General features: G+C 36.9%; 1 protein-coding gene across 1 annotated transcript in view; it reads left to right on the forward strand.

Annotated features, from left to right (window-relative positions):
• The first annotated feature begins 7493 nt into the window (after positions 1-7493).
• LOC143248683 (ATP-binding cassette sub-family G member 8-like) overlaps positions 7494-12786 on the forward strand; it is a 50560-nt gene continuing 45267 nt past the window's right edge. Inside the window, exon 1 of the mRNA XM_076497292.1 lies at positions 7494-7775. The gene's annotated coding sequence lies outside the window, so the exon portion shown is untranslated. The remainder of the gene's footprint in view (positions 7776-12786) is intronic.

The following is a 12786-nucleotide window of genomic DNA, read 5'->3' on the forward strand; positions in this document are numbered from 1 at the left end:
TAAGATATGACAAAATCAGCAGTTCTTCGTAAACCAGAAGAACGTTATTATTCGGTAATTTTAAACATTACAAGCAGGTTAGGAGAACAATTTCGTTGTTAGTAAATACTCGAGTGACAGCGTTATGGACGTACTAAAAACGGCTCGAGGGCCAGTACTGGGTACCACACGTGGAGCTATTTGTTTGGAGCTGAGCAAAAAGCTACACAATGGGCTACCTGTGCTCTGCGCACCACGGGTATAAAAACCCGGTTTATAGCGTTTTAAGTCTGCAGGTATAACACTGTGCCACTTGGGGAAGGGGAAGGAACACACATCACTAAAGCTATTTCTGCAAATTTCTAACAATAATAATAACGTGTAGTTTTATATATTAATTTGTCACTAGAAAAAGATGACAATTTATTTAAATAAACTTAGGTTTCTAGCCAGTTAGAAATACGTTTCTGGATCAGTTCCATTTTGATAATTTGCTTCATGGAGTTATCGTTTTGTCTTAAGGACATATTAATTTCAAATTGTGGGGGTTCCACTACTGGTGGCTGCTAAGGTCATCTTTTAGGCTGTCTTGTACTGATTTATATGGAGTTCAACTGTTGCTAAATAAGACCATTTATTACTTTTTCTTCAACTAATTGCTCATGTTAAACTTTATTTTCTTTGTGAAGTCGTACAATAATTGTAACCCGTGTATAGTGCAATCCATTTAATGTTTGATTGCTTGTTTGCAAGCTACACGAAGGCTATTTGCACTAGCCGTTTCTAATCAAGCAGTGTCAGACTAGAGGAGAGGCAGCTAGTCATCATCACTCACCGCCAACTCTTGGGCTACTCTTTTACCAAGGAATAGTTAGATTGACTTAACATTATAACGACCACACGGCTGAAAGAGTGAGCACATTTAGTGTGACAGTAATTTGAGCCCGCGACCCTCAGATTTCGAGTCGAGTGTCGTAACCACCTGGCCATGCCGGGCCAATAGCTTTGGTGCAGGGCCAGTATTTTTTCGTTTCTTGAAGCACTTCCATTGTAACTTAAAAAAACAAAAGATGTGAGTAGACCTGAAAATCTTCTCCTTACACTAATTTACATCTTGATATATGTGTGGATTTCAAAAACAATAGAGGCCACGTGAAAACAAGCACGGTCTAGCCACTGCCTTCCTATTCAGCTCAATTACTAAACAACCTACCATCTAACATTGACAATTCAAATACGAACCTTGTGCAAGTAACAGCACCAGGTGACCCTTGACGAACTTCCTCAATCTGTCATAATTATTAAATTCCTCAGGAGTTCAAGTCTTTTTTTTGTTTTGAATTTCACGCAAAGCTACTCGAGGGCTATCTGCGCTAACCGTCCGTAATTTAGCAGTGTAAGACTAGAGGAAAGGCAGCTAGTCATCATCACCTACCGCCAACTCTTGGGCTACTCTTTTTACCAACGAATAGTGGGATTGACCGTAACATTATAACGTCCCCACGGCTGAAAGGGCGAGCATGTTTGGTGCGACCGCGATTCGAGCCCGCGACCCTCGGATTACGAGTCGAACGCCTTAACACGCTTGGCCATGCCGGGCCCAAGAATTCAAGTCTCTCCTTTTGATATTAAATATATGGATATAGCTTGTCATGGTGGGGAACTATATTGGAAGAAAATTAAGTTGCTCTATTCTCGTGGTCTGGTGGTTTGGACAATCTACTCTCTGTCTCAGACTCGTGGATTCGGATCAATATCAGCGGGGGTGGAACGAAATTATGATGTGTGGTGAATCACACTTTTCATTGGCAAAGAGTTTGCAGTGGGTGGTGCTGTATTCCTGTCTTGTCTCTAGTCTATCCAAAATCAGGAATAGCTTTGCGTGACATTATAAACAAACAAGAATCAGCTGATGGTGTACATAAATGGACCGAAAACGACACGACTTGCATGACGCAGAAAACGTTTAGAATTAACAACATTTAAGATGAGGTCCGTATGAATGAATATCTGTGCGTGCTAAGAGGGGGTATGTGTAGATTCCGTTTCTATTCTATTCGTATTGTAAACCGTATCCAAAACTATTAACTTACAAATGAAAAATGTAATTTATTATTATTTCGTTGTTTTGCTTTACTTTTCTAGTCACGTGTTGAAGGCTGCAGACAAATATATCAGTTTCCTGTATCTTGATTTTTGTTTTTTGTAATTTTCAGCTCGTGAACACCAAGTGATTTTCCCCAAAAAAACAACAAACAATAACAACCGTTGATAGTGAAATTAAACAAAAATATTGTGTAAAACCCGATTAGTGTCTCTCTCTCTCTTTTTATATATATAGATCACGCTTGTCGGTTAGTTGGCCTGTTGGGTTAAGAATCAAAGTCCAAGGTTCGAGCCATGATTCTGTTAAATATGTTCCGACTTTTAAATTGTGGATGCATTGTAATAGCGACAGTCAGCTCCATTTCTCGTTTTAATGTCGAACAAATGCAAGGGTTGACGGGTGCTACTATGTAGGTAATTCTCTTTGGTAAGGGGTTCAAAATTAGAGACGGCTCTACCTGAACCCCAGAGGTCTCTAACCTGACTCTTACTCATGAGGTACTGGTTTTGTTCAATGCGCCAATATTTCCGAGTACAATGAAAACTAACCTTCTTATGCGACAATGTACTTTAGGGCGGCGATGGTAATCTTATCCACCTTGTTAATAAAACAATGCACGTGTAGTATCACATGTTAGAGATTGGGCGTGACCCATCGGTTAAATACCAAATTGTGAATCTGCCCTATTGGCCATCGATGCAATAAAATCGTAATAGTCAAATCTCACTATTCGATACAGTAGTCTAAGAATTGGCGACAAGCGCTGTTGACCAGTTTCCTTCCTTACAGCCTATCAAATTAGATAACCCTCGTGAAGATTGATATGTCTGTCCTGTTAAAGTCGGTTTTCTCTGGGATCTCCCCCACATACAACAATTTTCGCGGCGCTCTTGGATTTTCTGATCCCAACAACGTAAATGAATCTATAGATCACAGCTACTAGGTTACCCTGTTTATAGAGTGTTCATTGAGAAGTGGTTTATCAAGTACTGTTGTCTAGCTTGTTCTCGTCAATGTTTTCGTCACCAGTCTGTGGTCTTATCTCTGCCTTACGGACCACCACGCATCTGCCAAATCTCTCTATGGAAGGATAATAATATCCCTACACACCCGAGTTTAGAAAAGTGCAATTTTTTCTTTTAAAAAACCAAATACCTTCCAAGTTTTATTTATTTGGTTTTGTTAAGATCAGTAGTTTATTTCGACAGTCATTCATGTGACGTAATCACGGTTCCAATAGGTGGCACATAATGTTTCTCTCACACTTTGCAACAAGACGCAAACTATGGACCCTCGAATTAACAGTTCGGTACCCTAAAGACTGGGCCACACCTGGCTCGCATTTGTAAGTACTGTCGAAAGTTGCGTTGGGTGTCTTTATATCTGATTGCTTTTATTCAAAACAATAACTCAGTAGATGACCTCCAATGAATCAGAGGTGAGCTCTTGGGAATATAACGCTCAAATTCATGGCTGAATCTCCGCGGTATGCCCAACGCACATGGCTCGTTACATAGTTATGAGCTGTAACTTACAAACGAAACGACAGAACAGGCTTATATTCAAGTATTTTACCCCCTCCTTTCCCGTATTGGTTCGTTATATTTTTTCACAAGAGGTAATTTAAATTGTGTTTGTATTTTTAGTTTGGTTTGTTTTGAATTTCGAGAAAATAAGAAAATTTAAAAAAATATGAAATTTTTAAATAATTGAAAAACAAATCCTGACATCATTTTAATTTGTGAAATACGTCACTAGTTCCGGAACTGGATATAGAGGGAGACACCTACACTGCATAACCGACCTCTATAATGACAAGTGTAACCTACATGAGGCATTTGTCACACAAAAATACCCTTTACACCGGAAATATGTCTCATGTACCTGACAAGGAGGATACGTGAATCAATGCACTGTTACAATGCAAACTAGAGTCAACATTATTAAATGATCTGTAAAAACAGACCCGCCTGTCGCGACATCTATACTCATATAAGTTAGTTCTGAGGGCATGGCGGGTAGGATATTCACAATAAATACATTACCTCAATCGTTCCAAAACACGCGTGGACTTGTTTTTCAGTTACCAGGAGGGAAAATGATTATAAAAGATGTATTTTCCGTTTTCTCCAGAGCCACAAGTACATACTGCCAATTAAATGTATAAAATTAGCTCTTTCTTTTCAAATCAATTTAATATTTGGTGTATCAATCACGTTAATCTCATAAGAAGAGAGAGAAAAAAGTTCCAAGTGATTTAGTAACTTGCATCCTAATATACGATAAGATACTGGAGAAAAAATACACTTTATTAAGCCTGTGTATTTTAAAGTGTTAAATCATTCTTTCACTTTATTGTACAGTGTTTTTAGATTATAAAAAAAATCGTGAATATTGATCCTGTCTAATGAAATTCATGAATATGTTTTGAGTTTTTTTTTTTTTAGTTTTTCTCTTCTTTCCAACTACGAGAAAACGAGTTGAGACTTTACATAATTGGACACGAAAAATAAAATTAGATTCTTTTGCCATGTTCAGATATTTTTGTTCTTATGTGCAGCTGGTCTGTTATTAAATTAGTTTAAAATTGGAACCAAAAATTACAAAATTCCGACATCAGACGTTCTGAAGCCTGGTACATAGTGTTTATTATGACACACCTTAAGGACCACGTTAAGGTTTGTTTGACAAGTAACACCCAGTCAGTATAAAAATAGAAAGGTAACTTACAAACAAACATGGCACCAAAATTTCTTTTTCTAATCTTGTTAAGTATAAATACATATTTCTTTCTATTAGTTGAAAATCTAGTAGGCGTGGCGTCTAGGTATGATATTTACAGCGTAGGATATGGTGTATAATTAATATATTCAAATCAAATCGTAATAACTGGAATATGTTTTCAGTTCTTGTTAGAATCAACCTCGGGTATGGGATCATTTTTTTCCTTCTCTGTACTGCAAATTGTTTGTAGATTCATAAGGGTACATTAAAAATGTGGAACACTTTTGAGTGTTATTGGTGTTAAAATTGACTTTTGAGACACTTTACACTTTTATTTGTCTTTTTTTTGGAGAAAAAAGACGAAGTCTTCGTTAGAAGAAACGGGAAAGAACGAAATGTAAGTTGGGTCCTTATTTCGTTCGAAAAAAATGTTGATATTTATAAAATTGGGAAGATTACATTTAGTTAAATTGAAATGATCTTCAACTTGTCTTGAACAAATACACTTTTCATAACAACATCAGAACACGCATGGATTTCTTTTTTAATGAATAAGAAAAGTAAATTTGCTGTTTGTTCCACAGCCTTAGTGCAACTGATAAGCTGAAAATTGAAGCCATAAAACATATATCAAGATATAGGGATTAAAAGTATTTCTGGTTCTCTGAAAACTAAAGTTATTAATACCTTAAAGACGTTCACCATGACGTCACCATATCTGTCTTACATTTCACTCAACTTACACATTCGTAATTTGCCCATAATCAAGAATTTGTTTTGAATTAAGCACAAAGCTACACAATGGGCTATCTGTGCTCTGCCCACCACGGGTATCGAAACCCGGTTTTTAGCGTTGTAAGTCCGCAGACATACCGCTGAGCCACTGGGGAGCCGTAATCAAGAAAGATCCAGCTTTCGAGAGCGCTCGTGATACAATTTTTTTTCTTTTTTTGTTGTTGTCTGTAATGAATATTTTGAACCTACGCGTTTTTCTAACATCGTTAATTAACGTGTATACATATATCATAATTATGCAACAATATTAAAGGTGTCGACAACGTTTTTTTAACGAACAGTTAGTTGGACTAAGATTTTGACGCAAGAGAACAAGAGATGGAAATTTTCTGAATGTAGGGGCCCGGCACGGCCAGGTGGGTTAAGGCGTTCGAATCGTAATCCGAGGGTCGCGGGTTCGAAGCCCGATCGCACCAAACATGCAAGCCCTTTCAGTCGTGGGGGCGTTATGATGTGACGGTCAATCCCACTATTCGTTGTTGAAAGAGTAGTCCAAGAGTTGGCGGTGGGTGGTGATGACTGGCTGCCTTCCCTCTAGTCTTACACTGCTAAATTAGGGACGGCTAGCGCAGACAGCACTCGTGTAGCTTTGCGCGAAATTCAAAACAAACAAACAAAATTCTAAATGTAGATGTTGGAATGAAAATTTCTAATTTGGTTTCGTTTTCAAACCCTAAAAGTACATATCACTTTTTATTTCTAAAACAGAAAAATATACATATAAATAATTAATTACAAATAAACAAATGTATATGCTAACTTCGTGGTCCACTAATATTTGGAAATAAATATACTGTTTTGTACTTATTTGGGTTATATTTATGTGTATTATTTTCATTCTATATTCTGTTGTGTGACAAAAGCATGTGAAAATGTTAATATACATATTGCAAAATTCTTGTTGTTTCCTTCTTGCATTCCTTACACTGAAAGGACTCGAACCCCGAGTTTAGTTTTGTAAGTTTATTTTGTTTGTTTATTGAATTTCGTGCAAAGCTGCACGAGGATTATCTGCGCTAAGCCGTCCATAATTTTGCAGTGTAAGACTAGAGGGAAGGCAACTGGTCATCATCACCCACCGCCAACTCTTGGGCTACTCTTTTACCAACGAATAATAGGATTGACCATCATATTATAACGTCCCTACAGCTGAAAGGGCGAGCATGTTTGATGCGACAGGGATTCGAACCCGCGACCATCAGATTACGAATCGAGTGCCTTAACCATCTGGCCATGATGGGTCAGCTTTGTAAGTTCATGAAACTTATCACTGTCTCATCGGCAGCACCCATGTTGGAAAAAACAACAAAAACAATATCATATCCAGTTATACTAGAGAGTTATACTAATGTTCGAGATGTCTCACCTTTGTACACCTTAAAAATAGGATTTGAGGCAATTTATGGGACTCGTACACTTAAATTGAAAACATACTTATTAATATGTGTTCTGTTGATCTTACACTTACCTTCCTGTTATAATATCAGTTTCCCTGGTGGCTGTTGCAAGTTTCATTTTTTATTTCAATATTTTCGACTATTTAATTATTTCTTAGCTTACAGAAAAAATAAAAGAGTCGTCATGTGGATGAACACGGTAATTCCAACACATCACTCCCTTAGATAGTCATAAACTCACGTGACCTATGCCGTAGGCAATGGCTTGAAAGCCGAGTCTAATTCATGTTCTGATTGGCTCTTAGTCAGAAAAATCCAAATGGCGTTGTGCATCAGCCACTCACCTGGTGAACTGAGAGAATAAGGTAGGGAAAGAACGTGTCAGGAAGAGGGGGGAGGGGTGTAATGGCACCGGAAGGGAAAAAGCATGATGGTGGCTTATACTTGGTTATAGTCCGACCGGTTTTGCTGTTACCACTCCGCCATGTCTTAAACGCAGTCGACTGTGGGTAGCGAGAAGTCGGCGTCACCAGTGGGTCAGTAGACAGCTTTGATTTTGGTTATTTCGTTTTTCTTTGTGAAAGTGAGAAATAACTAGTCCAATCCCACGTGCAGGGATGTAACGTCACCACTTCTACAAAGATCACCAAACCACACCTGAGATTTCTCTAAATCCGCCCGGGTGTAGGTTGAACAGTCTGTTGGTTAGGGTTAGCACAGATTTTATCTGCCAGACTTCCATCGGGAAAATCAGGCCTAAGATTCAGTAAAAGGTAAGCTTTGCTTTTAATCATAGACCATTTTGAGATACATTATTTTATTTGCTGTTTGTGGTGTTTCTTAGTAGTTTTTAGTGGAACTTGGTTCTTCACGGAAATCTTTGAATTAGTTTTTATTTTTAAGACCAAACACCTTGTCTAATTTTAAAATGTTTTCGTATAGAAGTTTTTTTTTTTATCTCCAGACATGTTAATAAAATTCCTCTCCTTAGATACTTTTCCAAAAACGTTCGTTATTGATTGGTATAGAGAGACGGCAATATGGCCGAAACAATGCATACATATCGTTTTGAATTCTCGACGAAAATTCAATTGGGAACTAGTCTTAAAGTAATTTAATGTGTAATAGATTAAATTGGGAACGTGGTTTTTCGGACTCTTGTGATCTTGCATCTACAGCCCATTTTAAGATATATTAACAATAACACTGATCACAAGAACCGTTAAACGTTAAGAAAACCTTAATGTTAAACCTAGGTTAGGGCTTAAATTAAGAGTTTTAGTAAAAAACGGAAGTCTTTGAATTTTTAAAGACGTAAGTTCACGTGAAGGAAGAGGAGTTGTATAATGATCGTACAGAAAGATTGCGAGTTCTGTGGGATATAAATAGATACAAAAGGTTAATAAAAACTACGGGTCGCGAGATCTAATGGTCACTATACTCGGACTGCATAATCCGAGGGTTCGTGGTTCGCAGTACGTTACCGGCGATTGGAGTCATGAATGCACAAAATGCTAAAGGTCAAGCGTAGCATACCGGACTGTGGGTTCAAGGGTCAATTATTCACATCCCTTTGCTCAAAACAAAATCGCAATCCGCATTTTTGGGTCATAGGTGCAGTAGAAGAGCTACAAACCGAGTTTCGACACCCGTGCTGGACAGGGCACGGATAGCCCATTGTGAAGATTTGTGGTTAACTTCGAACAAGCAAACAAATATAAAAATGTAACATTAGTTCAGAATTAATTGCACAGAAAGCCCTTGTGCTGAAGTGGCATGGCTTCGCTTCTTAAAATCAACCACCCAATAGAAACTACGGAGAATGATTGAATACTGATAATAAGCGATGACGATTTTTAAATTGGCAACGTGCCAAGTGTGGAAAGTAAAATTGTGTTTAATAATAGCACTCCTGCCACTTTGATTCTTTTTTATTCACCATTTTAAAAAGCATTTTGTTAGTAATAACTCTTCCAAGTATTGTAACTGCGTGTGATTAAAACTGGAATTGTCCATCTAATTGTTTCTTATACCCGTTTATTTTCTCACGAAAAACAGTATTGGGTAATAATAATAGTATTTCAGATGATATAAGAATATTATGGTCGGATTCTCAGAAAATTAATAGATGGTGTGAAATAAGTTATAATGTGTTTTTTTACCCCTTTTGGTATAAGAACCAATTAGAAGCATCCTTGCGAATCCAATTTGTAGAAGATTAATTTACTAGAGGCTGGATAAAACAAAACCTTCTTAGTCTCAATTTTATCAGCACCATTTGGACGTTTTGCTAGATTTTATTTAGGTGACAGTAAAAAGTGGCCCTAAAAGTACGTGTTACCTATTTCTGTCGGTTTAATAAACTTGAGTGTTTGTTTGTTTTTTTCATGCCTTCCGCTTTGCGTTTGCTATCAATAAAATATACATGCTTTTACATTTGAAAGACAGTCGGTATTTCCTTTTAACAGGAGGTCATGCTAATTCCAGAACAAGCATTTTTTGCTATGCTAAGTAATTTAAATAATTTGTGATCGCACAATTGAACGAATCAACTTCTGCAGGATTTAGATTTCCTAAAATATTCGGCTTTCATGTGATTTAGGTATTATGAGATTTCGGAGTGATTTACGGAAAGATTTAATGTTCCACGAAACATGAATAATCCATTTTCTAAAGTTTATGTTTAGTAACCTGAATAGTTAACTGTTTCATACAATGTGGTTGCAATACGGTATTCATTTACAAAGTTGTACTAGAGGTAGTTGCTAAAATGCATCACTTCGGTATAAATATAGGCGAGGAAACCACTTAGTTATTTGTAAGATACTGGGATGATTCGGGTATGAACTTGCTAAACAATTGATGATGAAATGTTGTGATTGTAACCACGGCATGGCGGCTCTAGAATGGATCTTCGTTTTGTGTCTCAAGACTGTTAGTATGGGTATTGAAACTTTTATTACAATAAAGTAGAGAAGAACGTTCCAACCTTCATAGGTCATTTTTAGGTCGCTCCCCGCTAGTACAGTGGTATGTCTCCGGATTTACAACGCTAAAATCAGGTGTTCGATTCCCCTCGGTGGGCTGAGCAGATAGCCCGATGTGGCTTTGTTATAAGAAAAACACACACAGACTCATCTTTAGGTTATTAATAAGTTTTAATACCTGTACCAGCCGTCTTGAGATACATTTTTACTTCAAGTGGGTCTCGCGGATCTCGAGTTTGTTTTCCAACTACAAACTTTCATCTCATAGCGCCATCTTTTAACTGACTTGAGATTTAATTATAGTTTTTGACTCGTAAGATAAAATCCGATTGATTCTGTGTTCACGACTAAAGTTTCATAGATTAATTTACTCCAACCCTGCCTAAACGAATTTTAAGTGCTGCGGCTACTGACGATTCCCTCTTGTTTTCGTAAAGCAACAGGTGGATTTGTTGGCACTGGTCTGTTTTTGTGTATATAATTACCATAACGGTATTAGCAGTTTCGCCTAAACAGCCTTTCTAGGTATTGTGGCGCCTCCTACCTTGTATGTTGCTTGTAGCATGACTCCAGTCGTGTTGCTGTATCTTCCACCCATATACGTGAGTTTATTTTGTATGACTCAGGCTTGCCTTGAACTGTTTTCTTGGAAGGTGAAGTCAAAGAATCAGTGACGAGAAGTCCTTGAAACTGTGCACGTGACGTGTAGTTAATGTTAATGGAAGAGCGATATTGGATTAAATCATGTAAACATTATACCAAAACCTTATATTACCTCCTACTATCCATGCATTTCATTTTCCTACGATTCTTTGCGACGGTAATAAAGGGGGGGGCAGAGAATGGTTTCGCGCTCTCCTCCTGTGACGTCATGTTTCCGAAAGCGTTAAGGGCACCTTCAACTGACCGTCTGCGTGGTTGTCCATCTGTTCATCTTTGTGTTGAACACTTTTATTTATTTGTTTTTGTGGAAAATATTTTTGTCTAACGCGGTGTTCGAACCACTTGTCTCTTGATGTATAATAGGGCTAGTCAGTTCGTGATGACGAGAAACCCACTTGAATTAAAAATATTATCCCGGGACGGCTGGTATGGTTATTAACTTGAAGATGACCTAAGAAAGTTCAAACGTTGTTCTCTGCTTTATTAGTAAAAGTTAATGTTAATACCGATACTAGCCGTAATGAGATATATATATCTTTAGGGTTAGTTCAGTTTTTACTTTTTCTCGCATAGTCGGTCCGTATTTTGATTATAACACAAGACACTTTCACTACACTCAATTATTTGTTTTTATTTTCAACATGAATTATCACTTACTGCTACTAAATACTGTTGTTACCGGTGCTGTAAACTTGTAATACTTGCATCAAGAACTTAACGTGTGGATAACCAGTCGGTATACGTTGGTTCTTGTAACGTTAATACGTATATTTTCTTTGTTTTTTAGAATGTTAACTCTCTACTGGAATCATTAAGAAAATAAGGTGCAAAGGTTTTTGCTCTGAATTTCTCTTGTAAATAGGTCTACGTAGATCAAGAAACCCTCCTATAATCGGATCACTTTCTAAAAGTGGACCCTTCTTTAGAGGCGAACTGGGAGTGGTATTTTATAAATGGGTTTGTAACCTGGAAGTAACTGGACAACTGATGAACCAATATAAACAATTCCATGTTTTGTTTAGGCTGTAATAGTATGAGAGTAGAGAGTACATACATGTAGATGTGTTACCTCTACGTTACAATAGACTGTTAAGCAAGTGATAGAAACTCATCAGGGATCACTCTCTCCCTCTCATGGGTATTTGGGTATTGATTTTTATATACCCAGGAGGGTCAGGTTTCGTTATTTGGGTATTGATGTTTATATATCCAGGAGGGTCAGGTTTCGTTAACTTCTTCCTCCTATCTTCATATTTTAGTTTTACAACTGTCAAGTGTATTTATGTATGGTACACGAGGGCCAGAGTAACCCACACTTACTCAAGAACCTTTCAGGGCAATGTCCATGTACTATCTGCATATACACTTGGTGCAAATACATCATTTCATTTATAGTTCCATAATTATTTACACTTTCATTAGTTAGGTATTAACTATAAATCATTTACATAAAAAACCCTTTCAATGTTTAGTAATTAACCACTAAACTAATGTGGAGTCTAGTTTATAGGTGGCTTTTTTATTATTTTGAAAATGTATATTCACTGGGGAAAGGTGTTTAGTATTATCCTCATCATGTATAGAGTATCTGTCAAGTTCGCTTACTAGCTTATTTTTTCTCCAATTTTTGTCAAAATAATTTATTGTACTATGTAGGAGTCTGTTTGCTATTGTTTCTATGTGTGCGTATTTATGTATGAATTCATATGATGTTGTTCTTGGTACTTTTGTGAGTAATGTATTTTGTATTGTTTGTAGTTTTGTTTGAAGTAATTTTTTACTTACATTTGTCCATCCAGGGGCTGTATAGTCAATGACGGGTCTAATGTATGTTTTATATATTTTTTATGATGTTACCTGCTGTTGCTCCACTGTTTTTACCAGTTAGACTCCTAGCATAGTTTTTTATTTACCAAAGTTTTGTTCTAATATTATTTATGTGGTTTATCCATATTAGTTTTAAGTCAAATGTAAGCCCTAAAAATGTTGCAGATGTAGCAGCCTAAAGGAGTGCTCTATTCATATAGATCTATGATTGTACTTGTTTATGTTTAGTTAACGTTGTGAATACAACTAGTTGTGTTTATTTTGATTCTATATTTTTGGCAATATTCACTTATTCTATTTAATTGTG

Source organism: Tachypleus tridentatus, chromosome 4 (genome assembly GCF_004210375.1).
Source record: "Tachypleus tridentatus isolate NWPU-2018 chromosome 4, ASM421037v1, whole genome shotgun sequence".
Lineage (NCBI taxonomy): Eukaryota > Metazoa > Arthropoda > Merostomata > Xiphosura > Limulidae > Tachypleus > Tachypleus tridentatus.